Source organism: Lactuca sativa, chromosome 3 (genome assembly GCF_002870075.4).
Source record: "Lactuca sativa cultivar Salinas chromosome 3, Lsat_Salinas_v11, whole genome shotgun sequence".
Lineage (NCBI taxonomy): Eukaryota > Viridiplantae > Streptophyta > Magnoliopsida > Asterales > Asteraceae > Lactuca > Lactuca sativa.
The window spans coordinates 138,092,086-138,101,371 of record NC_056625.2 but is presented as its reverse complement, the minus strand read 5'-3'; positions in this window follow the sequence as shown (position 1 = coordinate 138,101,371).

Here is a 9,286-nt window from a genome sequence, read left to right as displayed (position 1 = left end):
TCAATGAGGACCCTCCGGTCTCACAACTCGGTTTGGACCCTCTGGTCCAAACTCAATAAGGCACATAATAATATACAACTTAAATCACAAAGATAGAATGCATAAGGAATGGTAATAAGATATCATGGTTTGACTGCCACAGAAGATTTCTACAAGTAAATCACCCATATAGAAAGGATAAAAATAAGTTCAAGAGGAATCGTGAAGAGACAGAAGGTCCTCCTCCAAGTAAGAATGGTGAACAAACTTTAAGGGAAATTGAACAATTAGGTTTGGAAAAGTGGCTGAACTAAATGCTGATGATGTAAACAAAGCATGTGTCGATCATGGTTGGAAAAAGAAAACATATTTTGGGATTTAGCATATTGGAAAACAAACCTCATCAGACATAATTTAGATGTTATGCATATTGTGAAAAATGTATTTGAGAACTTTTTTTATACTATAATTGATGTCAAAGCGAAGACGAAGGACAATCTAGCAGCGAGAAGAGATCTGAAACTCTATTGTAGGAAGAGAAAAGGAGTCGAAGATGATCGAAGAGCGTACTATACTCTAGACAAGAATCAAAAGAAAGTCATATGTGAATGGGTGGAGAAATTGTGTTTCCCCATTGGTTATGTTTCTAATTTGGGGAGGTGTGTTGATTTAATCAGGTGTAGACTGTTCGGAATGAAAAGCCACGATTGTCATGTTTTTATGCAAAGATTGATTGCAATTGCATTTCGTGAGATGTTGCCAAAACATGTGTGGAAAGCGTTAACATAGTTGAGTCTTTTCTTCAAAACATTAAGAACAACATCAATCACAACAATAGACATGGAAAGGATTGAAGCCAGGATCCTAATAATTCGATATAAATTAGAGACTATGTTTTTCCCTGGAATTTTTAACTACATGGAACATTACCAATACATTTGCAATGCGAAGGTTTGTATGTCACTGATGGGTTTGAGGATAACTACAACCTATGTGATCATGCAACCCTAATTGCTTTGGATCTAAGTTTTTCACTAGTTGAAGATGCAAATTAGAAGACAAAAGAAAAACCCTAAGATCTAGTATATAAATCAAAATTTATAGGGTGTAGAAGTTTACCTTACTTATTATGTAGTAATAACAAGACAACCTTGTAGATCTTGACTCTTGAAACCTTAGTGCCTCAAATGCGACACCTCTAATGGCTTACAAATACCCTTTGCAAGAGGATGAGAGGATAGAGGATGGAATAGCACCAAATTCGGCTAGGGTTTACAAAATGCAAGCATTAGCCGAAACTGCTTAGGGTTAGAGGTCGTCAGTCATATCAAGCATGGTTATACGACTCACGATAGAATAAACTAACCTTTGTTTACGGGATATCATTCTTCATCAGTTTTATTTTAATAGAACTATTATGCATTACACTGGAGGATCCAAGTGGATATACATGGTTATATTTGAAGTAATGAAACTACTATACATACTGGTGGTAACTAGGGTTTTCAAACAGAACATTCTATACATTACTGGTGATAGCCAGGGTTTTCGTACAAAGAGTTTTTCATTCAAAACAATAATACACAATACAGCTGGTGGTAACCAGGCATACGAACTAATATATTATACACTACTATAGAACACATCAACAAACATATATGTTAGAAAATATTGGATTTTCTTGGGAAGCATACAAACTTTTTACAGATTCAATGACATGTTTTCATTACAAAAACATTTTTATGAACTCACCAGCTTAATGCTAATACTCTTTCAAAATCGTTGTATTCTCAGGAAATCAGTAGACAGGTACTGCCATAGGCTTTTGAGAAGATGGAGCGTGTAGAGTCACGTCTTTAATATTTTGTTATACTTTTGGTGTATACAAGCTATGTAACAAACATATGTAAATACCTATATTTCAATGTAATGGTTATGTTTACTTTGATTACTGATGTGTGTAAAACCCACTAGTTTTAAACCTACTTTTAATTATCAAATAACACACAAAAGGCAGTGAACCTATCAATTGTGGTATAGCTAAATAAGCAGGGTATCGAACACAGGGAACGGCAAATTAAACTAAAAACTAATTTAATCTAAGTTAATTAAAAAGCAGGGGTTGTTCTCTAGTTTTACAAGACTAGAAACTTACTAATTATTACTAATTTAAAGCTAGAAAATAACGATTTAACTAGATTCAATAATTGGAAAGGAACTTCTGTTTAGTTCAACTTGGTTAACTCTATGGTTGATTTTTAAGGTAATAGTGCAATGGATTAATTCTTTCGTTGGTTACCGATTCAAGTGATTAGGTTCATGTTCACTACCCTAATCCTTAGCAAATAAACTAACTCAAACAGTGGCCAATTGTCTAATTTATTTATATTTACTAGATTAATTATTCGGGTTAAGTTAGACTTGCAATAGTTAACTAATTTAGTCTTTTTAATTAACCTCTTGTTTGATAGTCATCTTACAAGCTTGCACATGAATTTACTCAATTTTCTTATTAATTCTAGTTTCATATTCATTAATCCTAGACATATAACTATGTGGTCACAATATATCATATGAGGACAATAATCAATAGATGTTCATGCTAATCAATTATCTTCCTATTAACAGAAAATTAATTATTATTCACACACAAGGTTCTTTAGCAAGCTAAAATAACAATAATTCACCAACTTAGAATTAATCCTACCAATCAATCAAACCATATTGTCAACTTTGTATCCCCAAACAGAAGTCTAAAGGTTTTAGCTCATAATTAAAGTAAATAACAGTAAACAATCAAAGTCAAATTGCTTAGTCATGATGAATAAACAAAAGAATAAATGGAATGATGAAATTTTGCCTTAATTACTTTCCGGAATTGAATTCTAGCTTCCTTCGTCGTCTTCTAGGGGTTTTCAGGCTTCTCAATCGTTGCAAGGTACTTCTGAATCGTCCCAGAACTCTCCTCTCTCGATCTGTGGAGTTATCTATAAATATACGAATCGACTCGTCGAGTCAAGTGGTGACTCGTCGAGTCCCTCTCACATTCCCCGTATTGCGATAACTATCTGGACTTCCGAATCATTATCCTTCTGATTCCTCGACCGGACTCGTCGAGTAGCTATCTGACTCGACGAGTAGAAGCTTTTTTTTAGTGTTTTTCCTTCTTCATTCCACTCTCGAGCTCCTAACCACTTCTCTTGCTTCCTTTTGCTTCCGAGCTTCATCTTTGGACTGAAAAACATAATTTAACACTTTTAAGTACCTTTTGTCCATAATATGCGATAATTTAGCTAATATATGAATAAAAACTTTACTAAATACACACTAAATATGCACATATCAATTACTATGATGCAATTGTTATGATACTGTACATGACGTCCTCCACCCCCGAACGATTCCGCCGTTTCGGTTTGGGTGTGTGACAGATTGGTATCAGAGCTATTGTTTATAGTGAACTAAGTATACCGAACCGTACATGGTATACAACTATAAAAACAAAGGGCACGAAGTGCTCTGAACTAAAAGTATATTTTTTAAAATATAAGTATCTTATATGAAGTATACAAGTATATATACATACTAGAAACAATATCGCAAGTAGAACAAAAAATGTATTTGGATGTTGGACACTTCAGTTAAAATTGGATAGTTATGTAATCATGTCTAGAATAAATATAGCCTGATCAACTACATTTATTTGAGACATGACCACCATGTGTTTGGGAGTGACTGTGGTGTTGCAACAGGCTTAAAACTTACCAATCTATATACAACAAAAAGATCGATAGAACAAATCATACAACTTAGAATACTATAGGAGTATTTTATCTAGAGCCGAACTTAGTGTAGAGGTTCATTCCAAGTGTTGCTACTTATTTCTTTTCTAGAGATAGTTTACTTGTATTGGTAGCTTTTCCTTGTATATCACTTAGTAGAATACTTTAATTATCAGGTTGTGATATGTCTTGTTTCCATATCACTTGATTCTAAATTCTAGGGGACTTACCATCCTCTTCTTCTTGATTCTTCTAGAATAAAATGCCTCCAAAGAAGAGACTCAACAGAAAGAACAACAATCCCTCGACAGATCCGATGCCGCCACCTCCACAGTACGACCCCATTGTCTTCCAAGCAGCTGTGACAGCCGCCGTGGCTACTACAATGTCCCAAATCAATGCCAACGACAAAAGTGGGGCGGGTAGTGGTGCCCCAACATCCAATCTTGGTGACAGTCATGGTTACACTAGGGAGTGTAAATACAAAGATTTCTCGAATGCTAAGCTTCGGTCTTTCGATGGCATTAGAGGTATCATTTCCCTGACTCGATGGTTCGAGAAGACAGAGTCAATCTTTGAGATATGTGCTTGCCCCGAATCCAACAAAATAAAGTTTGCAGCGTGCACCTTCACCGGCAGAGCACTAACTTGGTGTAATCGCCAAGTCAAATCCCTAACTCTTTCGGTAGCTAATGTCATGAGTTGGGAGGATCTGAAAGAACTGATGCTCGCTGAGTACTGCCCATGAGGCGAGATGTAAATGCTAGAGGAGGAGCTCTGGAACTTAAAGATGAAAGTCTCCGAAATTGCTGCTTACACTGAGAGATTCAACGATCTTGCTCTTCTCTGCCCGGAATGGTCACCCCAGAGAGCAAGAAAGTAGAAAGATTCATATGGGGATTGACACCCCTAACTCAAGGGAATGTCCTGGCTGCAAATCCTCTTACATTTGATAGTGCCAAACGATTGGCGCAAACTTTGATTGACCATGGCGCAAACTAGAAACACTTTAAAGGACAAACATTAGGCTCTGGAGTGATACAAGTCATAAAGCTTCAAGCTTTGGGACCAAAAACCCTAAAATGGACCATATCATGCACAGATCAAAAGGATAGGAAAGATTTGAGCTTTATACCTTCAAATGATGCTCCATGCATAAAAAAGCTCAGATCCAAAGCCTAGACTCCAACTTTATTCTCTTCCATGCTCCTTCTTCACTCCAAAAATCCCATAAGAACACTTATAAGCTCATAATAGGCACTCAAGCTTAAAGAACGAGATTTAGGGTTTTGAGAGAGTTGAAATCTGGGAATGGTGGCTGGACACGAGGATATAATGTTCCTTAAATATGGACACTCCAAAGTATTAGGGTTTCTTTCTGGACCTAGTATGCCCTGCGTACCCTCTGGTATGCCCAACGTACTTGGTGACTCCACTTTAATTTCACTCACATGAGTATGCTAAGCGTACACACATGTACCCCCAACGTACTCAGCTACCACCTTTCTCAAATAAGGGACTCATCCTGCCACAACTTCAAACATCCATCGCTTCCTTGATATAACTCTGATTCCAATGAACCTCATACCCACAGAAAGGTGACGAGATGCCCTACGCTCCTAGAAACTTGTCGTAACCATGAGACTTCCGCATGCCTGGTTTGCAGCCCACGTACCCTAATCACGGACGATCCGAAATAGGATGTTACACTACTCCTACTACTTCTTCTCTTATTCTGGAAATCGGACATGGGAAGGGAAAGAAGAGGAAGGCTCCCTCCAAGAGCCACAAGGGAAAGTCTCTTGATGTATCCTCTTTTAGTGGGACCAAAGTTGGTTCTGGTAATCCCTCTTCCAATCCAAAGGATGCTGACTACTTCCATTGCCATGAAAATGGGCACTGGAAACGAAGCTGCTCCAGGTACTTGCAAGACATAAAGGATGGGAAGATCAAGCCCTCCTTTGCAGGTATTTAAACTATTCAATCTAATACTCATCACATGCTAATTCTTGGGTCCTTGATATAGGTTGTGGATTTCACATTTGTTCTGATTTGCAGGGACTAAAAGGAAGTAGGGATGTGGAGCACGGGAAGATAAACTTGATCATGGGAAATAGGAAAGTGTTGCTTGTGACCAAGATTGGAGTTTATTCTTTATTGCTTAGTAATGGTTTAAATTTAGATTTGAATAATTGTTGTTACTTGGCCGATATGGCGAAAAATATTATTTCCTTTCACAGTGTGTATAAACAAGTTTTTACCTTTTCTTTTAATAATGACGTTGGTACTATTTATTCTTATTATAATGGTGTATTTTATTTTGAAGCATTACCTTGTAATGGTATATATGAAACTGTGATGGTTGTAGATAACTTAGGAAAAAATGTGTTGAAAATTGATTCGTCCAATGTTTTGGACAAGGCATGCTTGTGGTATTGTCGTCTTGGACATGTAAACAAGAAGCGCATAGCCCAACTCCAAAAGGATGGAGTTTTGGATTCACTTGACTTAAAGTCGAGTGACACTTGCGAATCTTGTTTACTTGGAAAGATGACCAAGTCACCCTTCACTGGTACTGATGAAAGGGGTGAAGGTCTGTTGGATCACATACACACTGTTGTGTGTACACCGTTCATAATTGCCACAAGGGATGCTAAACGCTTCTATGTGACTTTTACTGACGATTAAAGTAGGTAAGGCTATATCTACTTAATCAAGCATAAGCCAAAAACTTTTGAAAAGTTTATGGAGTTTAAGCAAGAAGTGGAGAATCAATTGGGCAGGAAGATAAACATGCTGTGATCCGATCGAGGAGGAGAGTATCTTAGTACCGAATTCCTTGACTATCTTAAGGAATGTGGAATTGTTTCACAATTGAAGCCACCTAGGACACCATAACTTAATGGTGTGACTGATAGGTGCAATAGAATCCTGCTACACATGGTTCTTTCCATCATGAGTCGAGCTTCAGTACCTATCTCATTCTGGGGGTATGCATTAAAGACCGCCACCCATATCCTTAATCTAGTCCCTACCAAAAAGGTTTCTAAAACACCTCAATATATGTGGAAAAGGAAGGTTACCTCGTTATACCGCATCAAAGTTTGGGGTTGCGAGGCTTTCGTAAGATGCGAGACTAACAACAAGCTCAAACCTCAGACTGAGCGATGTATTTTCATCGGCTACCCGTAGAAGTCCTTTGGATATCTCTTCTATAGACCGAGTGACAATGTTGTCTTCGTTGCGAGGAAAGGAGTCTTTCGCGAGAGAGAAATCATATGCCAAGAGGATAGTGGGAGGCAAATTGACCATGAAGAGATTCAAGAGTTAACTAATAACGGAACCTCAAACCCTAGCAATCAACACAATGAGGAAACTCCCGTTGAACCACTTGACGAGTCCTTACCTCTGAGGCGTTCCAATAGAGTTATATTTCCACCTGAGTTTTATGGTTTCCATATTACTGCAGAAGGTGATACATTTATCAGTGATAGCACACTGGTAAATCAGGATGAACCTAAAAACTACAAAGAAGCCATGGCAGGCCCCGAGTCTGCAAAATGGAAAGAGGCTATGGACAGTGAGATTTAGTCCATGTATGACACTCAAGTTTGGAACTTGGTTGACAATGTGCCAGGCCGTAAGACAATTGGGTGCAAATGGTTCTTCAAGAAGATGTCCGGAATGGATGGGAAAGTACACACATATAAAGCACGACTGGTTGCGAAGGGCTTTACTCAAACTCCGGGAGTTGACTATGATGAGACCTTCTCACCAGCATCGAAGATTAAATCTATAAGGGTTATGTTGGCCATAGCTGCATTTAATGATTATGAAATATGGAAAATGAATGTCAAAACCACTTTCCATAATGGAAAGTTGGCTGAAGATGTTTACATGAGTCAGCCAGAGGGTTTTGTCAATGCAAAGTACCCTAATAGAGTGTGTAAGCTTGATAAATCCATTTATGGATTAAAACAAACAGCTTGCAGATGGAATCTTTTTTTTGATGAGAAAGTCAAAGAGTTTGGATTTTCAAGAAGCAAGGATTAGTCCTGTGTATATGTCAAAGCTAATGGGAGTATAGTGAGCTTTCTGGTATTATATGTAGATGACATACTACTCATAGGAAATGACATCCCAACCTTGCAGGATGTTAAGACCTGGCTTGGGAAGTGTTTCATTATGAAGGACCTCGGAGAAGCTGCTTATATTCTAGGGATAAGGATATTGAGAAACAGGAGTAAAAGACTAATACGACTTAGTCAAACTACCTACTTGGACAAGGTGTTGAAATGTTTCAGCATGGAGGAATCCAAGAAAGGTGACTTACCTATCCAAAGGAATACCAAACTGAGTAAGACTAAAAATCCGAGTATAGAGGCTGAGATAGCAGAGATGAGTCGAATACCATATGCTTCCGCAGTTGGCTCGATCATGTATGCTATGACTTTCACTTGCCCTGATGTGGCCTTTTCTTTGAGCATGGTCAGCAGATATCAAGGGAATCCTGGTAAAGCTCATTGGACTGTAGTTAAGAACATTCTTAAGTACCTGCGGAGGACTAAGGATTGGGTCCTTACCTTTGGTGGGAGTGATGACTTGAGAGTGACAGGGTATAGTGACACCAAATTCCAAAAGTACCACTTCATAAGACATCAAGTAGAATAAGGACACCTCGTGGTAAAGGGGATATTCTCAGAGGACAACCCAACAGATCCCCTTACAAAGGGACTGACTAGGGTTAAGCACTTGTAGCATGCAAGGGGCATTAGGCTAACGGACAATATTAGTTTTCGTGGTTAGATAAATAGAAACTAGTAATAGCTAAATTGTAATTGCCATTTGATGATTGAATAAAAGGAGTTTTTTTTATAAGTAAAGTTTCACTTTGCATGTTTTGACTTCCATAATAATAATAATAATAATTGAAACTATTAACAGTCGATCATACGTTAGAAGTAAGTATGAAAGAAGACTTTCATGATTTGGCTTGTAGATTGTCAAAGGAGTTCGACATAGCAAGAGTATGCTACACCATTCATGAGTGTCCCTGAAATAAGATTTGAGTATTGGATTCAACCTGCGCTCACCTGAATTACTTCATGTAATTTATCACGAGTAATTGTGAGACGATAATATCATATAATCTTTAAAGCAAAATATATGAGTTGTTGAATACGAGTTGGTTGTGCATTAATGGAATGCATCAATAACTTGATGTTATAAAACGTGTTGTTGTGCATGATTTGATGAGTAGTTAGTACATGCATATAATGTTGAAGTTTATCTGGTCCTTTTATCTTAAGAGGATTAAAAGCGATATCTTGTGCCCCTCGATGATTCTGTTTTGACTATGTGCCGAGACCGGTCATAACTAAATTGATGTGTTCAGTTATGTTCTATGTCAGACGAATCGGAAATCGGGAAACAAAATTGCAGGACAATAAGTATGACTATGTTCCATGTGTTTGTCCGCATATATATATATATATATATATATATATATATATATATATATATCT